The sequence below is a fragment of the Microtus ochrogaster genome, linkage group LG3, assembly GCF_000317375.1.
Source record: "Microtus ochrogaster isolate Prairie Vole_2 linkage group LG3, MicOch1.0, whole genome shotgun sequence".
In the NCBI taxonomy this organism is placed as follows: domain Eukaryota; kingdom Metazoa; phylum Chordata; class Mammalia; order Rodentia; family Cricetidae; genus Microtus; species Microtus ochrogaster.
The window spans coordinates 14,684,032-14,693,353 of record NC_022029.1 but is presented as its reverse complement, the minus strand read 5'-3'; the positions used below and the strand labels follow the sequence as shown (position 1 = coordinate 14,693,353).

The following is a 9,322-nucleotide window of genomic DNA, read 5'->3' as shown; positions in this document are numbered from 1 at the left end:
AGAACAACTGGATGAAGGCAGCTGGATTAACCCATTCTGTATCCATGAGTGTTTACCCCTAGTTTATACCTAAATAAATTGTTGAGAACCTTTATCAGTCCCTTGTGGATTCATGCTACAGAAATGGTACCAGCGTTAGAATGTATTCCCATATGTACCAGCAATCATGGAATACTAGAGAAGCCTGACAACTATGACTCATAGGCTCCACGTGTGGATCTGAGGATGTCAAGGATGGATGACTTCACGTCTATGAAAATCCATTTTCCCTTCCAGCTTAAAGGTTTGAGTGAAAGAAAAGCCAGAGGTAGTTGACAATCTAGTGTAACAGAAAAGAGCTCTTTGTTAGGAGGTAGAAAACCTGTCTCTAATCTCAACTATTCTACCAAGCAGCTTTCCTGAGTTTCTGTTAGATTCCCTAGCCTAGTCTCTGTCTACTAAACATCATAGAAAGGGTTACTCATTTAACACATATAACACCAAGGCCGGGCTTGTTGGGGTTTCTTTCCTGCCCAGTTACGGTCCGGTAAGCCCCAAAGAAAATCACACAGAAGTCTAGATAAGTTATCAACTGATTGGCCCATTAGCTCATGCTTTGTATTAGCTCTTATAGCTTGTATTAACCCATTATTCTTATCTATGTTAGCCATGTGGCTCGGTACCTTTTTTCAGTGGGGCAGGTCATATCCTGGCAGGACTGGGATGGAATGGGCTTCCTCCTTCCCAGCATTCTCCTGTTCTCATCACCCTTCCTCTACTTCCTGTCTGGTTGTCCCACCTATACTTCCTGCCTGGCCAATCAGCATTTATTTAAAGCATGTTTGACAGAATACAGACACTTCTTCCACACCAGACACAGATGGACACAAGAATGCCCTCTTGACATGTCTTTAACATTTGAAAGAACAGCATTGTGGACATAGTTATTTGCCAGCCTAAGCTAACAAAGTTTTAAGTTATTATTGTTGTGCCTGGAAACACAATACTAACGTAACTTAACCCTGAAGTTGGTGAAAATGAATAAAGCCACAAAAGAAATGGAGTCCAAGATGATCCTTGAAAAGTACATGGCTTTCCTTATCCTTATTATCAAAACCATGACAAGAAGCAACCTTGCTGTAGGAATTCCTGCTGCCAGTAGCCTTTAAGTTATCTGCCCACTTAGGCTGGACCTCATATACTATACACGCTGATGTAAAGCATGTGTCTGCTCTCTCTCTGTCTTCTGGCTGTGGGATTCGGTTGCTGTTCCCCATTCCAGCAGCAGAGGACTGTGATCTGTGAGTCTACCCCTAAATAAACAACCCTCTATTATACTCAATTCTGAGCTAGTGTGGGATTTCTTTTAAGCGTCCTTCTTCACAACCTAAGGAAGGAAAAGTTTAGTATGCCTCGCAGTTCAAAGGGATACATTCCATCGTGGTGGGGAAGTCATAGCAATGAAAGTGGGAGTTGGCTGATCACATTATGTCTATAGTTAGGAAGAGGAAAGCAGACAGGACGTGAGACCACTCCTTTAGCAAAGGCTCTGCTTATTGACAGCATCCCCAAACTGTACCAAGATCTAGGGACCAGGTACTTACACACATGAGCCTGGAGATGGTTTCACGTTTAAATCCCAATCAGGAGTTTAATCAATATGGGGAAAACGTTTTTAAAAGCTGTAGCACGGCCAAAATGTAGGACATTTACTCAAACTGTCACCTCCAGTAATGTGGAATGGAAAATAGGTAGAGCAAACTGTGAGAGTGGCTGAAGAGATTTCCCAGAAGAATGTCCAAAACAGCAACTAGTTGTTTTTTTGATTCTTTTTTTCTCCTTTTTTTACTACATGTGGAGAAAATACTGACAGAGAGAAATAAGATGAAATAAGAAATGTACAAGTAATGATTTCAGCTTTCAAGCAAAGTTTAAAGAAAACACAAAAAAACCACAAATCTCTAATTAGAAAAAACACAAAATTGTGCCTATTCCCAGCTTCTCTTGATGTAAAATGATCTCCGTGTAAGAAGGGGGCTCAAAATTCTTACAGTATAAGAAGTCTTAACTTAGAATCTACATACTTATAAGGTCTCCACACATAAAATTTAGGAGTCTATGCATGTTCATGAAAAGGCATATTGGGTGTTTTCATAACATTTAATTTAATTTGGCATACAGGTGGATTCCAAATGCAAGCATAAAGTTGGAAGCCAGCAGCAATGCCTGGGACTTTTGTCACTAGTTAAAATCATCACATCGTATTTTCATATCATATAGCAACCATCTCAGACAACTCAAATTACCATTTACAACAATTGCATCTCTGACTTTAGGATTATAACATCACTAGGAGAGCAGTTTTATAATGTATTAATGGATTTATATGTGTGTCTGATGTGTGTATGTATGGGGGGCCTATACACACCCATTGTAGGAAGTCAACTATATCACAAATTTGCTTTTGATATTTTAATGACTATATCTTCCTGTAGCTTATTTTTTAGCCTTATTGCTGTGTATTTTACTTTTTGTAATTAAAAATATGATTCTGAAGAAGGACTCACCGGCTTCTTTGATCTACCAAAGGGATTCATGACACCAAAATGGAATGACTTTAGTTTCTAGTCTCAGTTTTGATCTCCAGTCATCCAGCATATCTGAGCAGGCTTTGTACACCCAGTGTGGCCTTGCCCTCTGCTAGTGAATACCTTCACATTCTGGTTCCTCCTTCCATTTTCCAGGTTCTCTGCATATCAGCCAATGCCTGAAATCTCTATTTTCTTCCCCAGCCCCTCGTTCTTCACAGATAATTCTGCCCCGTGTTTTATCACAGGTAGTACAGAGTTCTCTCATTTTTTATCCATATACACCATTTTTTATTACTACATACATGTTACTAGTGTACTAATATTTATTGATGAACTATAGTATTCTGTGTTGCTTTATCAAAAGACCCGAGACTAGGTGTTTTATAAGAAAAGGTATATATTGACTCATTAGTTTGGAGACAAAAAAGTTTGAGCAGTGACATATGTCAGGGGCTCCCAGCCAGATTATGATGTGTGGATGACATCACAAAGCAAGAACAGGTGTGAAAACGGCAAGTGGAAGGTACAGAAAAAGCCAGAAGGGAAGGGTAGTGTGGCCTCACTCTCCAACAACTCTCCCTTTTAGTAATTTCTCTACATCCTGGAGATGTGGCACACCCCTGAGGAACAGACATTATTCTTTCTGAAGGCGGTGCCAGATAGCCTGATTACTCTCCACGAGGTCTTACCTATTAGAAACTCCACCCTTTTTCAGGTATGGTTATATGTGTTCTATGAGTGTGTATAGATGCGTGTGTCTGTGAAGGCAAACATGGAGACAAGAGCAGAACATCAGATGTCTTCATTTGTCTTTCTCTGACTTTCTTCCTTGAAGCAAGAGCCCTCGCTGAATAGGAAGCATAGCATCACAGCTGGGCTGGCCAGCCAGTGAAGTCTTGGGATCCTCCTGTCTGCACCTCCTGATCCTGAGATTACAGGCACCAACAGGCATCCTGACTTTTTGCATGAATACTGTGGATTCAAACTCCGGTCCTCACACTTACAGAGCAAGCGCTCTTACTCACAGATCCATTATGCAGTCTCAGATTTATCATTTTTCACATTCATTGCATTAGAGTTCAACCTTAGGTAGTGTATGAATCCTTGAGTGGATTGCACGAGTCCATCCCTCTTCTGGGTTTAAATGCCTGATTTCTAGCTGCCTCTAGCTGCCTGCTAATCTTATACATCTTTTATTTGTTTCAAGTTGTTTGGCATCATTTACTAGGTTCTTGATTCTGACTTGGGTCCCCATGGTACCAGTAGCTCTACAAGCTAGAATCTTTAGTGGCATACCTGCATTCTCTCCCTCTCTAATACTTCAGAAGCCTCTTTACATGACCCCAAGCTTATTTAATTCTTACCATCTTTACCTTAATATCCACTTGTAAATATCTCAAACCTCTAATCAGTCTTACCAGAATTACCTTTCTGTGGTTTAAATAAAATCAACTTACTTTTTGTCTTAAAAGTTACTCTGTCTAGTCCATGGGTTCAGGTCTCACCTGGGATATCTATCTGTTAGTGCACAGGTTCAGATGGGCTCAGATGTCTATAGTATCTGGTCCAGTCAGTTTGTACTGGGAACTAAGAAGTTATGTTTCCATCCAGCATCCAGGTAGTCTTGATGCTGGTCAAGTAGCCACACTCTATAATCCTTGGTCTAGAGCATGTTTTATTTGACTGATAATTTTCCCATTAAAAAATTAGTCCAAACCATAACCTCTGTCTTTTTTTTTCATTTAGAAACTATACATACATCCAAGCACACTGAATTCAAAGGAAAAACACCGTACTACTCAATCATCTTAACAGGTAAGACAGAGCTAATAAAAAATTCAAGAATATTCTTCCTGAATCCAAATGTGTCATGTTTGGTACCCACAATGGAAGATTCTGGGAAGAAGAGAGATAAAGAATAAGCCCTAAGCTTGCAATGTGAAATTGTATCCTCTTGGTCCATCCAGCCAATCATATGCAGACTGTGTCTTTCTAATCCTGGCTCTAGGCCACAGCTAGTTAGAACCTCGGGAGAGTACTTTAACATCTCTAAGCCTCTATGTCTTCCTCTGTAAAATGGAGATAATATTAGTTACTACTCACAGGATTGTTTTACGGATTAAATAAATTAATATGCATGAAGAGCTTTAAAGTTCTTAGCATATCATAAATGCGTGATTACTGTTGACAATCATGGTTGCTCTTGGTTAGGTACCTTTGCTATCACCTCGCTGTTTCCCAAATAAGTATTCATCGTTCAGTGGCTTTACCTGTGTCTCAGCCTCTGTTTGGAACACCCTTCCTTTATCTTCTCTTGGTAGCATCATTTTCATCTTTCACAACCAAGCTGAAATGTTATGTCTCCTGTGACAAGATCCTCCTGGCATAACTAATCATTCATTCTTCTGTGTTCATATAGCACCATTACCAACCTCTACATACCACTTTCCATGATTAGGTACAGGTACTAACATACCATTTCCTCTGATATGGAGATTCCCTTAATGTCATGACAATGTGAGGATGGTATTGAAGGACCCTCAGTTGGTGTAGGGTGAGCTAGAGAACTGGTTATAGCAGGAAACAATACCTATCACCTATAGGAAGCAATACCTATTTGCTATCTGGAGCACTGGGAATTAAAACAGCTCAGAGGAGCAACTAGACCCACATATTCTTGTCTGTGCTCATCTCATCGAAATACAGCAGCTGTCCTACCACACCTTACAAGGCACCTTCTTCAGCCCACATCCTGCTCATTTCTATGTGATGTCCGTGAAATGGTGGCACTACCAGCTAGAGCTCATGCCTCCATTCTTCTTCCTGATTTCTATAATCTCATCCCCTTAGGATATAAAAAAAAATGAATTTTCTCAGTAGGAAAATTCTTCCCAACACGTTAATAAGATTACCCAATCACATAAGGCCCTGAAGGCATCTCGTTATGTTCTCTTTGATTCAACCTGAAATTCTATGTTCCATCAGTTCCAGGACACATTCACCTCCGTTTGAACTTCCTGGAAAATGTGCCACACTCCCTGCATCATCCGCGTCATCCACTGTTGTCTGCAGGGCTCAGCAGCAGCCACGTCTTTCAGAGTTGCCACCTGGTTCCCTGAGTGGGCTTCCTCTCTTTGTGAATCTTGTTGCCTGCCAACTGTGTAAAAGGAAACACAGAAACAAATTACACTGATATTTTAATAAACCCATCAAAGGCCTTCCTACCACCCACTAACAAGTTTTCACCCTTCCTGAGCCCAGTCCCATTCAATGGGGTGGAGCTCTGTTTACATGTTTTGGTCATCGCTAGGCCATATCACTGGGAAAGAAACATTGGACTCATACAATACAAAGGGTTCTCTTAAACCACAGCACACAGTGTAAAGGGAGACAGATAACACCCGTGTCAGACCTAATAAAAGAAGAATATCAGACCCATTAAAAGGCTGAGGTCCAATCACCCTTCAGTGATTTCCCTTCTCATCAGCAAAAATGCTCATTAATTCTAATATCTTTGCTTTCAGGCATGAACTACAAGATCTGAACAAAAATTTTACTTATAATGAATACACTTTGTCAAGAGTAGAATTATGGTAATTCAGCTGGTAATAATAATAATAAACCCTATCTAGAGAACAAGAGGTTTCTACATTCTCTCAGCAGGCAAGAGATCTGCAAGCCCTCTGTCTGCGAAGGTTTTGTGATGCTGCAGAAAATCTGCATTGTTACTATGGCTAATAATTTATGAGGTTTGTCTTCTAACCCTCACACCAGAATACACGTGCCCATGGGCATGTATCTGCCATTAGCTTCATCTGGCGATAAAGATTTGGGTCCTTCTTTTGACCTACCTCAAGAACCAATTCATGAGTCTTTCTAAGAATCCCTTTTCTGATAAGTTTATGGACACTTGAGCAAGTAGCTAGATAGATGCAGAGACACTTGATACCCAGAGCATCCAAGCCTGGGTCCTCCTCAAGAAAGAGATAATAAACACTCCATGAGTTAGGAACTGCCTCCTAAAAAAGAATAATAAATAAATAAATAAATAAATAAATAAATAAATAAATAAATAAATAAAAACCAGTTTTTGTTTGACTTAACATGCAGATTTCCCATCAGAGAAAATTCTGGAGATAGATCTGCATATAACAAATAACCTGTCCAACAAGTAAGAGGTGGAATAGCTCCTGCCAACAGTACCCAGTTGCTTCCCTGGACTTAGAAAGCAAATCTTCCAGGAAGGCTGAGCCCACAACCACACTCTGAGAAGAGGAAAATGTCATGAACTTCCCAGTTAAGTTCTGGTGGTTCTTTATATCTAATAGTAGATCAAACTCATGAAAAATTCCAGTATGGAGAGAGGACCTCCCAATGTCACACTTTAGCTGAGGACCTATTGGCAGTTGTTTGATGGCTGCCAAGGAGAGGAAAAGCACAATCATTTTATTTGTGGCAATGAACTCTGGTAGGTTGCCCATGCCCTAGTGGCTGAACCCACACCTATGCACACATGGCCAGCACTAATTGGATTCAGAAACACAGGAAACATGGAATGGGGAGGGAGATAATGTGAAGGTGGCTGGTAAGGGACTGGAGGAAGTAAATGGGGGGATTAGATATGATCAAAATACATTGTACATATAAATGAAATTTTCCAAGAAAGGAAACAATAATAAAAGTACTAAACACAAAAGAACAGGTCACTACTTTTTAGCTACAGTATTTGGTCTTTAATTGCCGAAGGTAGTTCTTAATTGATGAGTGACTACTCCCATTTTACAGATAAGCAAAAGAGTTCAGAGTGTTAAAATAGCAAACATCTCACAGCTGTGGTGTACGCTGCCCAGACCTTGAAGGCCTCCTCTCCGATGCCAAAGCCCCATGCTTCTTAATGTGCTCACAACTGTAGCGGCCGTGAATCAATAGAGTAATTAGAATTGTTATGTCTATTGTAATATTGAGTTAGACAAAGGATTTGGTTTCAATAGATCAAAGAGAAAAGAAATTAGAGAGTGAGCCTGTGGGGAAATCGGATGTGGAGAGTTGCCAGGAAAGAGGCCAGCCAAAAAGGGGATTGAACACAATTGCTTATCAAACGGGCAAAGGACATGACATGCAATTCACAAGTGAGGACACATAATTAGAAGACAAATGGGGAAAGCATTTTATTTCTCTAGATATCAAAGAAAGGCAGATTAAAACAATACTTTTGTGCCTTTTAAAACCACAAAGGAAGGAATGGCTATGTTGCCAATGGTGCCGTGAGAATCCAGTATACAAGTGCACTATGGGAGAAGTGTGATTTGAGACACTCGCTGGAGGCAGATTTATCTGTAAGTGTCCATGAAGATGTGTGTGTCCTTCACTTCAAAGAAAGCACCAGTAAGAGAAAAACTTAAGTCTTCCTATACGTGACCATGAAAACCATGAGAACTTTTACAATACCAGTTCATCAAGTGCTATGAGCGAGGCAACGCAGGAGTCATATACAATGTTAGTGGGGCATTATCTAGGGAAGTGATACAGAGTCTCAGACCCTTCAGCCACGGGGTTGGACCAGTGAAGCAGGCTTATTTCGAGTCTCCAAGACTGTCTTTCCCAATCTAGGCTCTACTCTGTCACCGGAGGGATCTCATAAGCATATAACCACCCAGCACCCTTGTGGTGTTGTTCCAATTTACAGACAAATGTGTGTGTCCTGTGAGCTTTCCTCCACTTCTCTCTCCAACATCATCTCTTGAGTGACCCCTCCCACTTGTCTCTATTGCATGAAAAAAATCAACATTCCCTTTTTTTTTAACATCCATACCTCAGTGACTTTGTTATCTAGAAATTCGTCATCATCTCCACTGGGTAAAAGTCTCCTCAGTTAAAGCTCTCACTTGGACTTTGTCCATTTATCTCTAGTCTGAGTGGAACTTTAGCTATTGAAAGACCCTCAGAGAGTGTCTTTCAGTCTGGGGAGACCCTTCCCAAGGAACAGCGAGGCCAGCGGATGCAAACAGCAAGAGGTTTATTTAGATACACAGGTACCTGGGGCGTCCAAGTCTCTAGGAGGACTGGCGCGCCGTCAGGCTGGGGTAGTGGGTTTTTATAGGGTAAAGGGAGCAGAAGCATGGTTACAGAAGCGAGATGCATAGTTACAGGGTATTCATTGGTCAATTTGAATATGGCCGAGTTCAAGTCAGGACAAGGTCCCTGGTTCCCGAGAATTCAGATATGGGCTGCCTTGGCTCTTGTCTAGGGCAGACAGGGAGTTTCTCTCTTGGTATTCACCGTTCCTCCCCCGGCCCAGCCACAGGTGTCTCTATCTCGTTTTGGCAGCTTCTAAACTGCCCTTTGTTAAAACCCTGAATATTCAGTACAAGCCTTGCAAAATGGTGTTACCGGTGCTAAGTTGTTTAACAAGCTGGGCGGGGGGCTTTCACTATCAATGTCAGTTGGATACTGTTGGAGAGGTATCAGTTTGCCTTGAAGGCTGGGTGAAATTATTGTCTGTCTATCAAGATTTTCTTGATTGTCTACGTTTCAATTCCCAGGTGAAATCAACCATGCTTTTCTTAGGACCATCAATAAAGCCCATATAGATATTTATTGTGGCTCAAGTTATTTTTATTCCATGCACTAAACTCATTGAAGTTATAGGTAGATCATGATAGCCAATCATACCATCTTATCACCAGAATTATTTAATGTTTTTATTATATATTTTGCATTCAATGTTCGTATCTCAATAAAAATTGACATAT

The 9,322-nt window shown here is 40.7% G+C and overlaps 1 long non-coding RNA gene across 1 annotated transcript; it reads left to right on the top strand.

Moving 5' to 3' along the window:
- Positions 1 to 3,057: 3,057 nt before the first annotated feature.
- Positions 3,058 to 5,772, top strand: LOC101992227. Its single transcript, XR_258633.2, has 3 exons — positions 3,058 to 3,285; positions 4,317 to 4,385; positions 5,556 to 5,772. It is a non-coding gene; the product is annotated as an uncharacterized LOC101992227 (long non-coding RNA).
- The last annotated feature ends 3,550 nt before the right edge of the window (positions 5,773 to 9,322 follow it).